Raw genomic sequence first — 18,345 nt, forward strand, 5'->3', positions numbered from 1 at the left:
CCGAGTGAGTAGGAGGGCTTGGCTAAAACAGTCACTTGTGTATAAATGCTGCGAGTAAGAAGTGATGAAAGATCCAATAGTAGTGCATTAAAATCCTATGCGGACGATTCAACCGAAATCCGGTTCACCGTGCATGTCAGAATGGTAATAGCTAAACGTCAGAACACGGGTGTGTGTTCTCCTTGCTTGTAATGAAGAGGAAAGACGAACGCGCGTCCTGGCGGCACCTATTCCATCGCGTTCTGCCATTCGGTTTTTGTACTTTGATGTGTGCTAGCTGCAGGGTTGGAATTATCACCGGCACGCCGAATAGACCACTTTTACAAGTTTCAATACAGCCCTGAAGAGTTGTGGGATCATTCTTCCCCGACGAAACATGTGTCGACTGGTTGCGTTTTTCATAAGAATAAAGAATATCCATCATTACTAAAGAACTCTATATATATTGCTGGTGTTTAAGTTGCATCTACGCATTTCGAATTGTATGTGTGCACAGTAGAACACTGTATCAATATTAAGGTTGCTTTACAAGGCAAGGCCCATAGTACACCTGGGATGCATGAGAATGGTGATTGTAATATATTACGACCCCTCGGAGTAGATTAGACCACAAGGTATGACAGAGCCTAGTATTACTAACCTAGTTGATGGCTCTAATCTTCTGAGCCTAAATGTATTGTTCTGGAATGTTGCAGGTATTAGCCTGAAACTATGTGACCAGGATTGGCTGAATTATGTTGCCAGTTATGTTTGTCTACTACAGGAGAAATGGGCTACAGAGAGTTTATAAAGATGGATATACATCCCTAAATGTAGATGCTAAACCAGCACTTCACTTTGGTAGAGTTAGTGGAGGGCTCTTAACTTTGATTAAGAATGGTCACTTCAGCACCTTTACCGCTATAGAAATAGACTGCTTAGATTTAATGGGAACTTTAGTTACCCTACCCTCTGGTCTTTCTTTGGCAATATCTAATATTTGTCAGGTCAACTCGGTCTAACGACTCATCTACGACTCTAGCACTATTAGACACTATACTGGATAACTTATCCCCGTATACAAGAATTATAGTGGCGGGAGATTTTAAAACCCCCTTTGACCCCTGCTCTCTTTTAACTGAGATCACTGGAGGAAGACAAGCAGTGGGGAATTCCTAAATTGATCGCACCCCCAAGGAAAAACCTTACAACATATGCATTCCAAATAGCCTCACTGGTTATTGGCAGAGGTCTTGGAGCCATCAATGGTCGTACTATCTCTGACCCTCTGTGTGCACCAACATTTAAGAGAGGTATGTGTGCCAGTATAATTGATTATGTATTAATTGATGTGAGAATGTGGCCCCTACTATCCGATATGAAAATTAATGTTCGGTCTGATAATGATCATAACTCTCACGAGGTGACACTTGTTGGAGAGCCTCTGGTGCATGGGTGGGCTGTCATGAACACGAATGTCCCTGTAGCACTAGTAACCAATAATCGTCGAGCCGTTAAATGGCCTAAAGATATGGCAAATCCAGAGGTCTACTCAACTTTAGTTTGTTACCTCTTTTGATCAATATGAGGGGATAGATCCAGCAAGAATACCTATCTCATCAGTCCACACTCAGCTGTTTGATGATCTCCAAAAGATATTTTATAAAGAGGTGACTATTACGAATACGGTACATTCGAGGTATGGTGTCTGGTTTGACTCTGGTTGTAAAGTAGCTAGGAGGTCACTAAAGTCTGCTATTGCTGAGGGTGATAGAGGTGAAATTCGCATCGCCTGAGGGATCTACAAATCCCAACTATGACAGGCCAGAAGAGATTGGGAAGACCAGTTCTGGCAGGACCTACTCATAGCCAGTAAAATCAAGGACAGTAGATCATTCTGGGAATTAGTAGCACAAAATCACCTTGAAAGAGTTAAGTACCAGAGTTTTAATATATCTCCCGAAAATTGGGTAGCCATTTCTCATCACTTTACTCGCTAAGGAAGCCATATAACATTGATAGTGTGACTAGAGCAAGCTACTTTACCTTCCATAGTGCAAGAGCTGTATAGCTGCCCTGTCAAGTTCAGTCTTGAAGAGACAAAGTGCAATACAGTCTCTTAAACTAGCTAAAGCACCGGGGCCTGATAAAATTCCAGGTGACCTTTTAAGTCGGAGCCACTTATCTGGTCAACTTATTTTAACCTTTTACCGAATGCATCTCGCCCGGGGGAGCCATCCCTGATTCATGGAGGGGGGGGCCGAGATAATAACTATTTTTAAAAAGGGTGATGCTTACAACCCAGCTAATTACAGGCCAATTAGCCTGTTAGACAATGCTCAAAAAGCTTTTAGTCGCCAAATAGTGAACAAATTAACAGAATGGATGGAAGAAAGTTTTTTTTTTTCTCCCTTTCAAGCAGGCTTCAGAACTAAAATTAGCACCATAGATCAGATTTTTAGATTTATACTATGGTATTGGAAAACTGTGCTTTTACGTAAGAGTATGTTGTACATTGCATTTATTGACCTTAGAGTTGCTTTTGATCTTATCCCCCGTTCCAACTTGTGGCAGGTTCTTTTTAATATAGGTGTTCCCAGTACTCTTGTACATATATTGAGTAAATTACATGAGAATAATTACGCCCAAGTATGTTGGGGACCACGTGGAGAACTGACTAAGTGTATTCCAATTGAACAGGGTGTCGGGCAAGGCTGTGTGCTTGCCCCCACTTTGTTTTCTCTTTATCTAAACAATGTGGTCAAGGTTTTGGAAAATTGAGTAAATGACTCTCCAATGCTAAATAACAGGAAGGTACCGATCCTACTTTTCGCGGACAACTCCCCACTCATTTCAAAGTCTCCCGACCCTGGTTAATACATTCCTAGGCTTCTGCAATGAGGGGACTCCAGCTAAATGTTAACAAAACAAAATGTATGATTTTAGGCAAGGGGACCAAGAAAGGTAAAACGACTATTCGGGTTGGCAAAGACCTCCTTGAGAGGGTTGATCATTTTGACTACTTAGGAGTACGATTTATGGATCATTTTAAATGGCTAGATCAGATCACGAAAAGTAAACTTATTGAGCACAGGTCAAATGCGATTTTGAGAACACAAAAAAGGACGGTATCTCCTGTAGTATCCCCCGTCATGGAGACTTGCTGTGCTAAGGCGCAAGGGGCTGCCCTTTACAGGGCTGAAGTCTGGGGTCATGTTGATGTCCAGTCCCTGGCACTGGTAGGAAATAGTTTTGTTAGGAAAATGTTATGCCTTCCCCATAGTACATCCCTTATTCCACTGTATTTAGAACTGGGATTAAAAAGAGTAACGGATCTAGTGGCCCTGAAAGTATTGACTTATTGGGTTTGTCTCTGGTGTACACCGAAGCTTGCTGATTATAGGGATTCCCTGTGTGAAGTTGTAAATATACCAGGTGCCAGATCACTTCCATGGATTAAACACGTGTCCTCGTGGTTGTGAAAGTTAGGTCTTCACAGATTTTGGGCTGATCCTACTAAATTGATATACACCTTCTCAAAACTACCTATTGGAACTTTATTACTGAATGTATATTAAGAAAAAGGTCTGTAGGATCTTTGACTTATAAACCTCTTGATTTTAAATCTACTCCACTACTAGAGGATTACATAGATTTGATACCTTTTTGCTTTCCCTAAAAGTCTCTTCATACGGTTTCGTTTGGGGATATCACCTATAAGATAATTTACCCACAAATTGAATCAAGCACAGCCAGTACTGACCTCCCCAGTGTAATCAGTGTGACGAAAATGAATCACATTTGCTATTTTTCTGTCCGGTGTGTTCCTCCCCTCGAAGGAGGTGGATTATTCCAATTTGTCACGAACTGAGGATTGCACAATATCAAATGGCACGAAGGATTCTAAAAACTGCCCTCTCCCCTAGAACTGTTGTAGGTGTTAGTACATTTTTAGAGGCAGTTTGCATTTTAAACATGGACGTGTTGTTGCTACTATTGTGTGTCTATATCTGTGTATTTTTAATGTAATTTTAATGTTTGGGCTGTTGGTTGAAACTTTGATATTTGTAATAACCGAATAAAGTTTTATATATGTGTGTATGTATGTATATGTGTGGTATGTATGTATGTGTATATATATATTCACTGAAAAAACCATAGGTTTCACACACGTTATAGTTAGGAATTAGCATTTAAAAAACCTTGCAAATTCACTGAAAAAACCATAGGTTTCACACATGTTATAGTTAGCGGAAATTTTACTGATAAAAAACCAGTGAAATTGCCCCGTTATAGTTAGTGCTGGCAACTATAACTCACGCGACCGCAATCCTCTGCTGATGCTAATACTGTATTTAGACACTTATTTGCCCATGTCTTCTTCCATACATTTTTAGCTATACATATATTACAAATATTTTTTTTTCATAAAGACACATATGTCATCAGCAGAAGATTGCGGTCGCGTGAGTTATAGTTGCCAGCACTAACTATAACGGGGCAATTTCACTGGTTTTTTATCAGTAAAATTTCCGCTAACTATAACATGTGTGAAACCTATGGTTTTTTCAGTGAATTTGCAAGGTTTTTTAAATGCTAATTGCTAACTATAACGTGTGTGAAACCTATGGTTTTTTCAGTGAATTTGTACGTTTTTTTAAATGCTAAGTTACTTTACGCCATTCGAGGCGTGCGCGCCCACTTAACGCAGTTCGTTCCGTGCACGGTTTTTATCAACTTTAATAAGCGCTGTACATTTGGTGGCCTTCGGCCACCAAAAGCACAGGGGGTGGGGTCACTGTGGATAGTCTTTTTTTTATTTCGATTTTATAATTTCATGTTTTTTCCCACAAAAAACATAAGCCCTGTACATTTGGTGGCCTGCGGCCACCAAAAGCACAGGGGGTGGGGTAAGTGTTGATAGTGTTTGGAGATTCGCTAAGCCCAGTTCATTTGGTGGCCTGCAGCCACCAAAAGCACAGGGGGTGGGGTAAGTGTGGATAGTGTTTTTTTTTTTTTCTATTAAATTACCGTACGCGTACGGTAAGCGTACGGTAAGCGTACTCGGCGAAATTGCCGAAAAAAATATATAACCGTTTTTGCACTTTGGGGATGTTTGGGGACTCCCTCAACATGACTGTGTGGGAGGGAGTTGTCAAAACTGCCCCGTAACATGTTTTTGGGCATCAAGTTTGATAAATAACTCTCAATGCGAGAGACAAAATGGCGGACGCCGCTTCCTGGTTTCGGCCGATTCGAATGTTTACTAAGATCTAAGAGCCAAACAGAATCGCGCTCGCGCACGCCACCGTACACGTACGGTAAGCGTACGGTAAGCGTACCGTAAGCGGGCTCAGATATATATATTGATTTAAAGGCTATTTTCTCAGAATCTACTGAACAGATTTACACCAAACCTACAAAAGGCACTTCCTTGACCTAGGGACTACCTCTCTGCCAAATTTCTAGTAATTCTGTTCAGCCGTGTACGGCTCTCACTGCGTAAAGTGGGCGCGCGGTGCGCGAAGCGCACCACGTGCTCACTGAGCGCGCACGGTGCGCGAAGCGCACCGTGCGCGCACGGAACGAACTGCGTTAAGTGGGCGTGCACGCCACGAATGGCGTAAAGTAACTTAGCATTTAAAAAACCGTACAAATTCACTGAAAAAACCATAGGTTTCACACACGTTATAGTTAGGAATTAGCATTTAAAAAACCTTGCTAATTCAATGAAAAAACCATAGGTTTCACACATGTTATAGTTAGCTGGAAATTTTACTGATAAAAAACCAATGAAATTCCCCCGTTATAGTTACTGTAGGCAACTATAACTCACGTGACCGTAATCCTCTGCTGATGACATATGTGTCTTTATGAAAAAAAAAAATTTGTAAAATATGTATAGCTAAAATTTAATGGAAGAAGACATGGACAAAAAAAAGGGTCTAAATACAGTATTAGCATCAGCAGAGGATTACGGTCGCGTGAGTTATAGTTGCCTACAGTAACTATAACGGGGGAATTTCATTGGTTTTTTATCAGTAAAATTTCCAGCTAACTATAACATGTGTGAAACCTATGGTTTTTTCATTGAATATATATATATATATATATATATATATATATTCACTGAAAAAACCATAGGTTTCACACACGTTATAGTTAGGAATTAGCATTTAAAAAACCTTGCAAATTCACTGAAAAAACCATAGGTTTCACACATGTTATAGTTAGCGGAAATTTTACTGATAAAAAACCTGTGAAATTGCCCCGTTATAGTTAGTGCTGGCAACTATAACTCACGCGACCGCAATCCTCTGCTGATGCTAATACTGTATTTAGACACTTATTTGCCCATGTCTTCTTCCATACATTTTTAGCTATACATATATTACAAATATTTTTTTTTCATAAAGACACATATGTCATCAGCAGAAGATTGCGGTCGCGTGAGTTATAGTTGCCAGCACTAACTATAACGGGGCAATTTCACAGGTTTTATCAGTAAAATTTCCGCTAACTATAACATGTGTGAAACCTATGGTTTTTTCAGTGAATTTGCAAGGTTTTTTAAATGCTAATTCCTAACTATAACGTGTGTGAAACCTATGGTTTTTTCAGTGAGTTTGTACGGTTTTTTAAATGCTAAGTTACTTTACGCCATTCGAGGCGTGCGCGCCCACTTAACGCAGTTCGTTCCGTGCACGGTTTTATCAACTTTAATAAGCCCTGTACATTTGGTGGCCTTCGCCCACCAAAAGCACAGGGGGTGGGGTCAATGTGGATAGTGTTTTTTTTATTTCGATTTTATAATTTCATGTTGCCAAAATTAAGTTTTTTTTCACAATTCATAAGCCCTGCACATTTGGTGGCCTGCGGCCACCAAAGGCACAGGGGGTGGGGTAAGTGTGGATAGTTTTTTTATTTTTTTTTATTTTTTACCGTACGCTTACGGTAAGCGTACGGTAAGCGAACTCGGCGAAATTGCCGAAAAAAAAATAAAACCGTTTTTGCTCTAGGGGGATGTTTGGGGACTCCCTCAACATGACTATGTGGGAGGGAGTTGTCAAAACAGCCCCGTAACATGTTTTTGGCCATCATGTTTGATAAATAACACTCAGTGCGAGAGACAAAATGGCGGACGCCGCTTCCTGGTTTCGGCCGATTCGAATGTTTACTAAGATCTAAGAGCCAATCAGAATCGCGCTCGCGCACGCCACCGTACGCTTACGGTAAGCGTACGGTAAGCGTACCGTAAGCGGGCTCAGATATATATATTGATTTAAAGGCTATTTTCTCAGAATCTACTGAACAGATTTACACCAAACCTACAAAAGGCACTTCCTTGACCTAGGGACTACCTCTCTGCCAAATTTCTAGTAATTCTGTTCAGCCGTTCAGGCTGTAGCTGGTTCTAAAGGTCCTATGGAAAAATGCATGGGAAAAACGCGTTTTGGGACCCCCCTTTTATCTCAGCCCCCGCTTGACGAATCCCCCCGAGACTTTCAGAGTAGGAGCGGAGCGTAGCGCCCCACCTATTTTGAGAAATTTGCGAGGATTCATCGACCGGCGCCAAAGTTATTCAAAATAGAATGTTGAGGTTTTCCTATGGAAAAGGGGTCCTAACTATAACTACCTACTGGCGACCGCCAGTAGGTAATATATATACTAATCCCATTTCATGAGTCCAACATTTCCTCAAATGGCATTCCTAATAGATACTGACTTGGTCCCTGGAGGGGGTTTTTTGTTGGTGTCCCTTCAAAATACCAAATCAATATCTTATTATACCATTTTTTGCAACCAAAATCTAGTTGCAAAACATTGAAACTTTACCAACACCTCAAAGGAGGTGGTTAAGCATTTTTAAAAGTGAATAGGTCTTCCTGCACCATTCCCTTCTGTGAATGTAAAAAAACAAGCTTGTTAAAGAGTAGACAGTGGTCCAGGGGGCCATGGCAAACTCGTTTAAGAACACCAAAAAAAAAAAATGTTTGAAGTGCATTCCCATTTCCTTTAAGGAAACTGGACCACATTTAAAAAGTGATTTATTTAAAGTATTTGCTGACCCCAGCAGGCCACCATCCCAGTGATGGTCTCCAATTGTATTGAATGCAACTTCCAACCCACGTCGTTTAGATTTGAGGTAGGTCAGATTGTGACCCACTGCGCTTTAACATTTTAACAACCAGCCTATGAGTACATTGCAACTTGCGACCAGTTCGTAAATCTGGCCCATTGTTTCCAAGCTTTGTTCGTACAAACCCTGTTCAGCAGTGGTTCATTTTTAATGAACTATGAACAGTTACTGCTGATCTTGAGTTGCCTGAGGTTGAAAGGGACAGAGGGGCCCCCTGTAGAGTGAAGCGAGAGGAGGAACAATCAGCCAAAGAAGCAAGCCTTCTCCCTAGGGTGACCGTTACCTGAACGAAATGATAATGTCTTCAACTAGTTCATCCACAAAGTCTTAAATTTGAATCTATATTATACTGAACATAAAACCATTTTGGGTCAAGTCTACCAAACCGCAGAAGTTGTCTGGTTGCAAAAGACCTGCTATGAACTTACCCAGATTTTATATACCGTCTTGCAGCTCGGCTATTGGTTTCGATTGGTTGCCTTTATTGTCACTCTTGTGTGTTTGCTTTTTGATGGGTTTTGTCCAAGCGCATCCAGCTTATGTTTGTCCCTCCCAGGAGCATTGTCTCTTAATCTTCCATCTCATTGGTACTATCCTTCCACTGCTCACGTTTAGGGGAACTCCTTTTTTCTTTTTGCTTAAGTACACCATGAGAGTTCACATGTTCAAACTCTCTCCCTCGTGCCCTTCTCTGCCCCAAAATACCCACCCTCCCTATTCTGTCTTGCCATCACCCTTGTTATCTAAGCTCTCCTTTACGTGCTCTTGCCACGGCAAAGTCCCTGTCTCCGTGACACTCTGTGATTATACCTCGGCCCGCTTGTTTCTCTACATCTTGTACTGCTTTTTCTCTCCCCTGCCCACTACTTTTTGCTTCTCTATAAGTCCCTTTTGTTGGCCCCCATGCCCAGTCTTTTTTTTTTTTCTCCCTTCAAAAACGTGTAATGTTTGTATTTTATTTTTTTAGAGGACCAGGCAGCAAATTGCTGCTGGCCCCTCCACCTTCATTTTACAGATCCATCTTGAATTGGTACATAGAAACATTGGCATTTGCTCCATATTGTAGGTACCATGTGTAATGACACACGTATGTGCCCTCATCCTACATGCGTACTAAATAGCACATCTGCTGCAGCCGTGTCATCGCACCTTTTGTGTTTTTCAAAATTTACTTCTAGCCATGCTGCACAGCTTCTACTCGATGCTATGCAGCATCACTTAACGGCATAGGAAAAGCAATCGGCTCTAAAAGCCAAACCCTATTGGCTTTGCCAATGCTTGTTTCAAACTGCATTATATTGTGTTCAATACATTTTAAAAATATTGACTTGCATATTCAAAGTGGTCTCTGTCACATCCTGAGACTTCATAGCACTATAGTTGTGTAAATATCTGTGCACAAAACGGGGTTCAAATCGGTGACACTCCGGCTAGACAGACGAACACCTTAAGTGACAATGCTTACAAACTACGGATTCCCAGCAAAAAAGCATCTCCCAGAGATGAACTTGAGTTCACTTCTCACCTAAGGTGTATGCATTATATTTAAATAAAAGGCCAACTGAAGCTTTACATAATATCATCTTTAAAGTTGGGCCTCTGACCCACCTCCACCAGGGCCGGACAAGCCTTTTATTCCACCGAGCACTTCCCCAATGGGTTGGAGCCTCTGGAGGCCAGTTTTTGGAGCAGGACGGGTGTGCTCACAGACAGTGGCCCTGTCATTGTCCCAGCTCCCCAAGGTTAACTGCAGCAGGCACAAGGAGGCTTAGAGAGGGGGAGAAGGTAGAAGCCATTATAGTGGAAGAAAAGAGTGGATGGATAGAAAGAGAATTTGCAAGGAGATGAAGGGAGAGGGGGTGCTATTAGCATAAGCATTTTTTTTACAAGGGCAGCCTTTTGTTCTCAGTCCAGCACTAACCCTGCCCTTCACTGTCCTCTGGGTCACAGCCCCCATACAGTTTGCTGCTGGTCTTGCAGCAGAGAAGCCTTGCTGCAGATGGGCCTGGTCCGGCCCCGCCTCTTACTCCACTAAGCATTGGCACTACATGGCTGTTCAAAGGCCGCTGCAGCTCCCAGAAGCCGTCCATCAAGGGGATAATGGCGGACAGTCTATAAAATGTATGGACAAGTGGTCGCCCAAGCCCTCTTTGCTGAAGCCGAAGGTGGGGAGAGGTTGATCGGTCTGTTGAAAACCCTATAGGGAAAAGAGGCCTTGATGATCGCTTGGGGTGGCGGCGGGCCCACTGTTGGATGATTTATCTGACGAGGAGTGAATGATCTTTATTTGCACGATTAATAACATCTTTGCAAAACGTACTTGATACACAATACATAAAACTTTCCCTAAGACTTGTACAGACATATGATGGTTGTGAAGTGCATATGCAGTAACCGGACGAGGCCACGGGGTTTACCCCGTCTCACAATGACCACCGTCGCCTCTGGCAGTAACTCTCCCCGATCAGGGTGCCCTCATTGATGGAGACCCGGAGCTGGGGTATGCGGTGAAAGGGGCTTCCCAGTGGCGTATCTAAACTAGAGCCCGCCCCCTGCAGAGTACATGCAGGGGCCCCCACATTCCGGACCTGGGGCCTCCACCTCAGTGGGACACAGTGCAAGAACCCTCTGTACGCGGACCGGTAAGCCCCCCCCCCCGCGCTCTGTGCCAGCCTTTCACACCTACCAGTACAGAGACACCCAGCAGCACTAGTGCAGAGCCGACCAGGCTGTCAACCCACTGACCGTCTTTAAACTGACCCAGTGCTTTAAATGGAAAAAAAGAAGTGCAGGTACTCACCAAATTGAGATGTGGGCTAGGGGGCGTGGCTTTGGGGGTGGAGCTATTTGCATTGCTAAGGGACCCAAGCCAGGGGCACACATATAATGTGATTGAATTGGTGTGCAGATGTGTTTAATGATACCATAGCATTTCTGGTATAACTTGAGTATTCAGTTTCCCTTATACGTACAAAAGGGTACATTCGATGTCAGTGAATGTAGTGCCACGTGGTGTAAGGTGTCCTATTATATTGTAGCGGAGTAGAAGTTAGAGCTGTGAGCTGCTCAGCCAGCCTCCCAAGCCTAACCGAAGCAGCGCGCTGCCACTGCAGCTTTCAGTCAGCATTGTGCATTATAGCAGCGCTCCAGTTTATCAATTGAGGAGGCGCTATAATTCGTGACTTTGCATTTCAGTGCGGTGATGAGGATCACCGCACTGAAATGCAATTGTCCAACTTGGCAGGCCTGCATGCGCTTTAGAAGCGCACACATTCGCCTCTGCCCACATTACTAAACCTTGATTCCCACTGGCTCTGCACAGCGTCCCTATCACTGCCTTCCTCCGCAGTCTGGCTCCAAACGAGTGCTGCCCGACTCTTCCGTACCAGCAGGAAGCCTTCTCCGAATTCCCTAGAGTCAGGAGAGATGCCCGTTAGCAGGCCCTGATCACACACCTAGAGTGCAGAGAGGTATTCAGGCATGGGCAAAGTGGGCTATGGCCCAGGGCTCCAGTCTTTCAGGGGGCCCCCAGACAAAGCCAGCTCTGATCTGCAGGGTCTTGCCCTTATGACGTGTACTAATTCTTAAACAATTTATTTTAAATACCATGTTTCCTTTAATTTATTTTTATTGTGTGTGATTTGTGAGACTATTACAGATATTTCGCAGAGAAATGTAATGTTTGTTTCATGCAACATCCATACAAAAAACTTTCTTTTATGTCCAAACAGGACCTCACATATGAGTAATGGGAGGGTGTCAGAGATTATTTGCAGCATAATTAGTGAGCTGCTGCTGTGTTACAACGTTGAAAATGCACATCAATATCCCTGAATATGTGATGTAAAAGACATTTAGAATTTGGACGAATGTGCCCGTTCGTGATCTGGCCAAAGACTGCTTGATCGAGCTGAAATTGAATCAGGAATTCAAAACTGTTTCCAACAGAGGCCCCAAAAATACGTTCGGGACTGGACCTCCAAAATCCTTAAGATGTCCCGGCTATAGTGCTAGTGGCTCCACAGAACTTGAGTGGACACTGTCCGTGATTACAGTGTGAGTCGGGCCCCTCCCAAACTTCCTGCCAGCTCTGAATGAATGCTTGCGGGCTGCCGCTCAATTAGCACAATGTGGGGGGTAGATTAGCACTGGTTCAGAGCGCTTCAGGAACAAGCATTGGCATAGCCAATAGGTCTCGCTTTTGGGACCTTATAAGTGTTTAACTATGCAACAGTTGCATAACTAAATACTTATAAGGTCCCAAAAGCAGACCTATTGGCTATGCCAATGCTTGTTTTGTTTAGTAGAGCAAGCCAGACTTAACTTGCTGTGCATCTCACAGGGGTCTCTAGAGTGTCAGCTATGCCTAGAATGGCCTCTTAGGGCGAGGCAAAGAAATCCCTTCCTTTTCTCCTCCAAGGCCTTCTGCGCCCCAACCCCCTCTCCTGTTTATTTTCTTGCCGACCCCGTGGGGAGCTAGGTCAGCTGCTGGAAGCGACAGATCCTTTGCAGATTGCCAGGGTTGTGACCCCGAGGCCCCCTTTCCTCTCCACCCTGAGAACTGACGAGTCAGTCAGGTTGGCGAAAGAGAAGCGTAAAAAGGGGGGTTGGGGGCATGGACTGCCTCTCCAGCTTTCGAGTCATGAATGAAACAGGAAAGGGTACATGCAAATGAAAAGCAACAATTACTTCATCCAGTGTGGTGAACTGCAGATGAGTAAGTGATTTTGGTTTACGATATTAAAAAAAAAAAAATTGCCCAGATATTGCCATGGACATCGAGCTCACGTGTCTGTAAAGGACTCGGGTGCCATTTTGAAAAAAACACGTCCTCTGCTGTTAATATTCTATAGGTCCGTCTGTGTGTGTTTGCAGTGCAAACATTGGCAGCGATCTATATTGTCACTGCAGCAGCGAGGACGCTGCCTATTAGCCAGCATGGTGGGTGCCGTGGGGCACCCTGGACGCCTCTCTTAATGAGGTCCCTGCTACAGGCGCTGCTGTGCCTGTCTCCCCTGGAAGTGGGCGCTGTAGCACAAAAGCGCAGGGGAGCGAGGAAGGCCCTCTGGCCCTCACGAGTATTAGAGCTCATAATGTGTATACTTTCAATGGAAGCTCGGTGTCAGACATGGGGTTATTGCATTTTCACCCCCAAATGAAAGTAAGCGCCCGATGGAAGCCTTGACTGGGGGAAGTGAAGTGCAAATATGCAGTTCTATCATGTGGACGTTGTAGAGCAGTTAAGGCGAGAAACCCCACCTGTGCCCACAGGTATCGGCCTAACAACACTTCAGAGCCACGTCAGAACGTTTTATTAGTATCCGGAGAATGGCCTGCAGGCTGTATCCATACAGAACGGCAACATAAGGCTGTCCAGCTGGGTGTCATTGTGCCTACTGACCACGCCTGGTTTGTTACATGGTGTAACGCTGTCTTGCACGAGTCTGGCCTTGTCGTTTACCTGCTGTTACGTGGGCGACCGTGCCGGTTGTGTGGCTTCTCATTTAACACTGGCTCATGTGAGTTTAACGAACCAACGGTGCTTCCAAACTATTTAAGGTGAAATCTTCAAGCGGCCGAGTTTCCCCATCAGTATACATTCTTCTGCTTTGGCCACTGTAAATTCTGCTTGCCGCTCAAGCCCTTGTCTTGGCCTCTCCATAGCTTTTGTAGTGGATTAAAGTAGAGTAACACATGAAGTATTTTTAACGCAGTATTCTGCAATTCAAAGTATGTGCCTTATTTACAGGAAGGGGGTGGCAAATGGTGTTCATGGGCACTTTGATGTCCTCAGTGGCCGCGCGGCTCACTGAGAACATCAAAGCGCCCGCGAAATGTAAGTGATCGCAATCGCGATCACACTTCAAAGCGCGGTCGTGTGGCAGGCGAAAGTGAAAGTAGTTTTGGAAGTGCAAACAGTGGCTTTTCAGGCCTCCAAATGGTGCGCGCGCCCGGCCGACGCACATGCACTGTACTTGGAGGCCTGAAAAGCCACTGTTTGCACTTCCAAAACTCGCTTACTATAAGTCTCGCCAGAGCAGCGCTAAAGCGCTGCCTCAGGCGAGACCTAAAAAGGACCGACTCATTGTCCGCGCGTTGTACTTCTTTTTTGCATGACAATTAACCTGTGTTGCTGTCCCATGAATACTAGTATTCTCTTTAGACAAAGGTTCCGGTACTCAAGAGCAGAAAATTTAGAAGTGGCGGTACTTAGTACCGGTGAGTACCAGCCCATTTAAAGCACTGAACTGACCCGCGGTGTCTCAATTCATGTGCTGTTGTAGGGTTTTTAGAGTCCCCTGGGGACTTCAGAAAGCGTTTCTTTGCAAAATAGGCAGAGATTAGCGAAAGGGCGCTGCTGACACTCACTGCAGGACGTGCAACGTTTGAGGAATACGAGCGGAGACGCAATATAGCGCTTCAAACGTGTGCTGGTGGGCGTGGCCGTAGAAAGGCGTTGAAACACATTGAGAAGACGCAGCATTTGCCCACTGCACTTCTCCAGACGGCCCTTGCCATTTGCGTGCTTTCGATATAGGATAAAACTGATCATTTCGCCTAAAACGCATTATTTTCAAAATAGTTTAGAAATTGCATTTTATCATTTACCTTTTAATTTTAGATAACCTATTTGAAATCTTAAAATTTCATGTATGATGAACACAAGCTGCGCTATCTTTGTACATACTACATATATGTAGTAATATGCATGGTTTTAAAATGCCTGATCTCTGGTCTCCAGTGTCAGACTTATACGTCATTATATGAATTCTTCCGTTAGCAGCTAATTGTCATCAAACTTGTACACCGACTTCAAGGCCATTCCAAAGTTGAGCCTCAGTCACAACTAAGTACTGTTAAATTCAGGAGTAGAAGGAAACTAGCATTTGCAATAGGTCTCGCATTGCTAACAATTTGAGCTGTTGGTATTGCTAATAATAATGCAGCGCCAATAGCTCAACCTTTCAGTAATGCGAGACCCATTGCTTTGCAAATGGATCGCGGAACTTGCTTTGCAATAACTCGCATTACCTTGTGTATCGTTTTAAACAATAAATTAAATATGTAGAGGTTTTATATCATTGCACTTAACTTTAAAATGATCCTTGCTCAATGTGTCTAGTTTCCAGACGCTAATTGAATTAAAACAAATTGATTTTGATTTATGCTCTTGGTTATTTTGTAAAACGTTTGTATTAACGTTAAAAGACTTGATGTACAGTCGTTGTGTAACATTTTACTGATTTTATTAAATTAAAAAAAAATAATATTTCCTGTTTTTAATAAAGTGCAACTCAAACAAATGGGTGTTAGTACACTGTACAAAAGAAGCGGGACTGGCTTAGCCTCTTACCTAGAAACAACAAGCAGCCAGTGTTGCACAGTTTAATGATCTACATACGTGATTACATAAGAATACTTTTTTTATCTAACGGGGGCAAACCTACTGCGCCCCTCTGTTGCCGAAAGTAATCGAGCAGGAATTGAAGCAACTGATCTATAAAGATATTGCACTGTCTTATGAAGTCCACAGAAAAGTTTTGCCACTTTCTATAGCATATACCAGGCTCAAACTAGTGTCCACAGTAAACCGAAACTAAGTAGTAAAAATACATAACTCACAAGGAGCTGCAAATGAAGACGTACTGTGCAAATTCGAAATTTCAATGCATGTCCAAGATTAAAAGCAGAGGCATCCAGTAATTCTACCTCAGAAGGGCATTTGTAGCAGCAGTATAGCATACAAATCACAAGAAGGCAATAGAAAAGGGGAAACCTTACGCAGTATTCATATATATCGTAGTTGGTGGGGGGGGGGGGGGGGGATACAAGAAAAAAACTATTAATCAACATAGGGTGCAATACATAGGTTAAGGGATCCATGCAGACAAACAGCTTCACAAATAGCTCTTTTTTTAGAGCAGGAGAATAGACCGCCAGTGGCTGTTGTGCACTAATGCCTGTTTGTCAATTAAGCCTGCATACCACTGAATATCGTGTCCTTTCAGAGGACCTTGGTGACACAGTGCGAGGAAACAGGGTCCTGGAAACGTGCAGTGTCACCAAGAAGCAGCAAGTCTTGGAAATGGACAGGTTGGCATTATGTGAGTAAACATAGGCAGTGGCGTAACGAAAATTGAGGGGCCACCCTGCACAGTACGAAGAGGGGCCCCCTCCAGGCTCAATTAGAAGCTCTCTGGCCAGAGTGCATTGCCGAGGGGGGCCCTGGAGCTTGGGGCCCCCTGCACCGCAGGGGCTGCGGGGGCCTGTGTTACGCCCCTCAACATAGGGACCTGTAAGTACGGTGTGGCATTACATGAGGAAGCAGCAGGGACCACGAACAGCATTGTGTGGCATAGTGTGAAGAAGCAGCAGGGACGGAGTAAACAACACTGTCTTAAAGCAATGACGTAGAGACTAAAACAACTCAGTGTGGCAGGGGCGTAACACAGGCCCCCGCAGTGCGGGGGGGCACCGAAGCTCCAGGGGGCCCCCACCTGATTGTACACAGCCTGGACGTCTGTCTAATAATAAGAGTCATAACCACCCCACCTGTACGCCCTGCAGTAGCAAGTACATTACGTGCGATTTTCTGATCTGTGAATGCATAATTCACACAATAATTCACAAGTAATATACACACGTTTTTGGCAGTAAGAAGCGTGTGATGGAGCACTCTGCTAGTGCTCGGTGTCACAGTGGCGTTCATCAGGCTGGATGTACCCAAACGTGCCGTGCAAGCAGCAGCCTCTGCCTCGAGGCCCCTCCCCCTCCCGCTGTGAATGTGATAGGAGTCAATCGACGCCTATGCACAGAAGAGCCAGACTTTTTATGCTAACAAAGGGGTCTGAATTCTAGCGTGAGCTAGAAATGTGGTTACCACAGATGAAAGGGAATTAGCAATACACAAAACACTGGACAGAGATCGGTTTTTAATGCCCGGGCAAACTGTTAAAGAAAGCGTGGCGTCCTTGCTCTTGTGATTTCCACGCGAGACTCGGCAGAGCGAGACATTTCTTCTGTAAGGTGCCTCTGGAATAAGAGCCACGTACTTCCCTGAGCGGGTGCCTCGTCAGACTTTAAGAGATGTTCCTGGGTCATTGGTCATTTTGGCCACTGTTGCCCCACAGTAGTCCGATGATCATCACCCCTGAGTCTGAGCGACTCCACTCGTGAATGCCGCACATATACAGTTTGCTGGGGTAGAAACACAGCATAACTGGCACCCACAAGACCATATGGAAAACTCCAAGGTCACCTGTGGATGGAGGTCGAACAAGGCTTCTTGGTAACTGCAGCTCGCCTCATTCAGTGTTTGCTCAAGGTATTTGTCAGTCAGGTTTGTAGAATGTGGCCCAGTCAGTCAGTGTGGGCCTTGATGTACTGACACATTGAAACATGAATTGGTTAATAAAGCAAAACTAACTAAGAAGAGCCCGCCTATATTTGGTAGAAGTGATCGAAAAGACTCCAGATGTGTGAGAAATAGTTATCAAGCACAAGTCTATCCTCTAAGCAGGATAATATCAGTTTTCCAGAAGCTTATCAAAACTTGGCCTGCCTGATGCGACCAAGCTACGCCTGCACCATGACGGATCTGTTAGCCATGGGAGCCTTGCACTGGAGCCTCGAAGGCTAAAGGAAGAAGTCACAACCACATATTTAAATGATTCCCTTTGGTATTGTACACAGTTTTTTAATTAAACACTAACACCAGTGTGCTTTGGAGTACAGAAAGTGGTAGCTAAGCATATAATGTGTTAGTTACAGAGACACATTGGGTCCCATTTTCAAAGAGTGACTTACATGTGAAAAAGTGGAATTCTCTGCACCCAAAAATTGTTCCAAATCAACAATGGCAGGATTGCTGTATTTATGAACGTGGTAGGTCATCAGGAAGTCCAGATGTGGACATTTCTTCAGCAGGCGCAATGGACACCTAGTGGGTGTCTATCGTGGTCTGTGCAATGGACATGAACAAGTAGAACTTGTTTACTGTGATGGTGTTTAGAAGCATGTGCAGTGCCCTTCCCACATTTATCCACAACTATAAACTCAAACCTAAAGGAAAATGGTGTGTGGTGTGTGGAAACGTGCCTGAGGCACCCTTAAGATTACAGACAGTGCTTGTGGGAAAGTATAGACTTCAATTTCAGAATGCATGTGTTCCATGTGTAGGAAAAAGGAATAAAATGATTAGTGGAATTTCAGTTACCAACCTGACA

General features: G+C 43.9%; 1 protein-coding gene across 1 annotated transcript in view; it reads left to right on the forward strand.

The window, feature by feature from the left end:
* LOC146812949 (uncharacterized) overlaps positions 1-18,345 on the forward strand; it is a 502,088-nt gene that overhangs the window by 34,021 nt on the left and 449,722 nt on the right. The gene's annotated exons all lie outside the window — the stretch shown is intronic.

This window comes from Triturus cristatus, chromosome 7, assembly GCF_964204655.1.
Source record: "Triturus cristatus chromosome 7, aTriCri1.1, whole genome shotgun sequence".
Taxonomy (NCBI): Eukaryota; Metazoa; Chordata; class Amphibia; order Caudata; family Salamandridae; genus Triturus; species Triturus cristatus.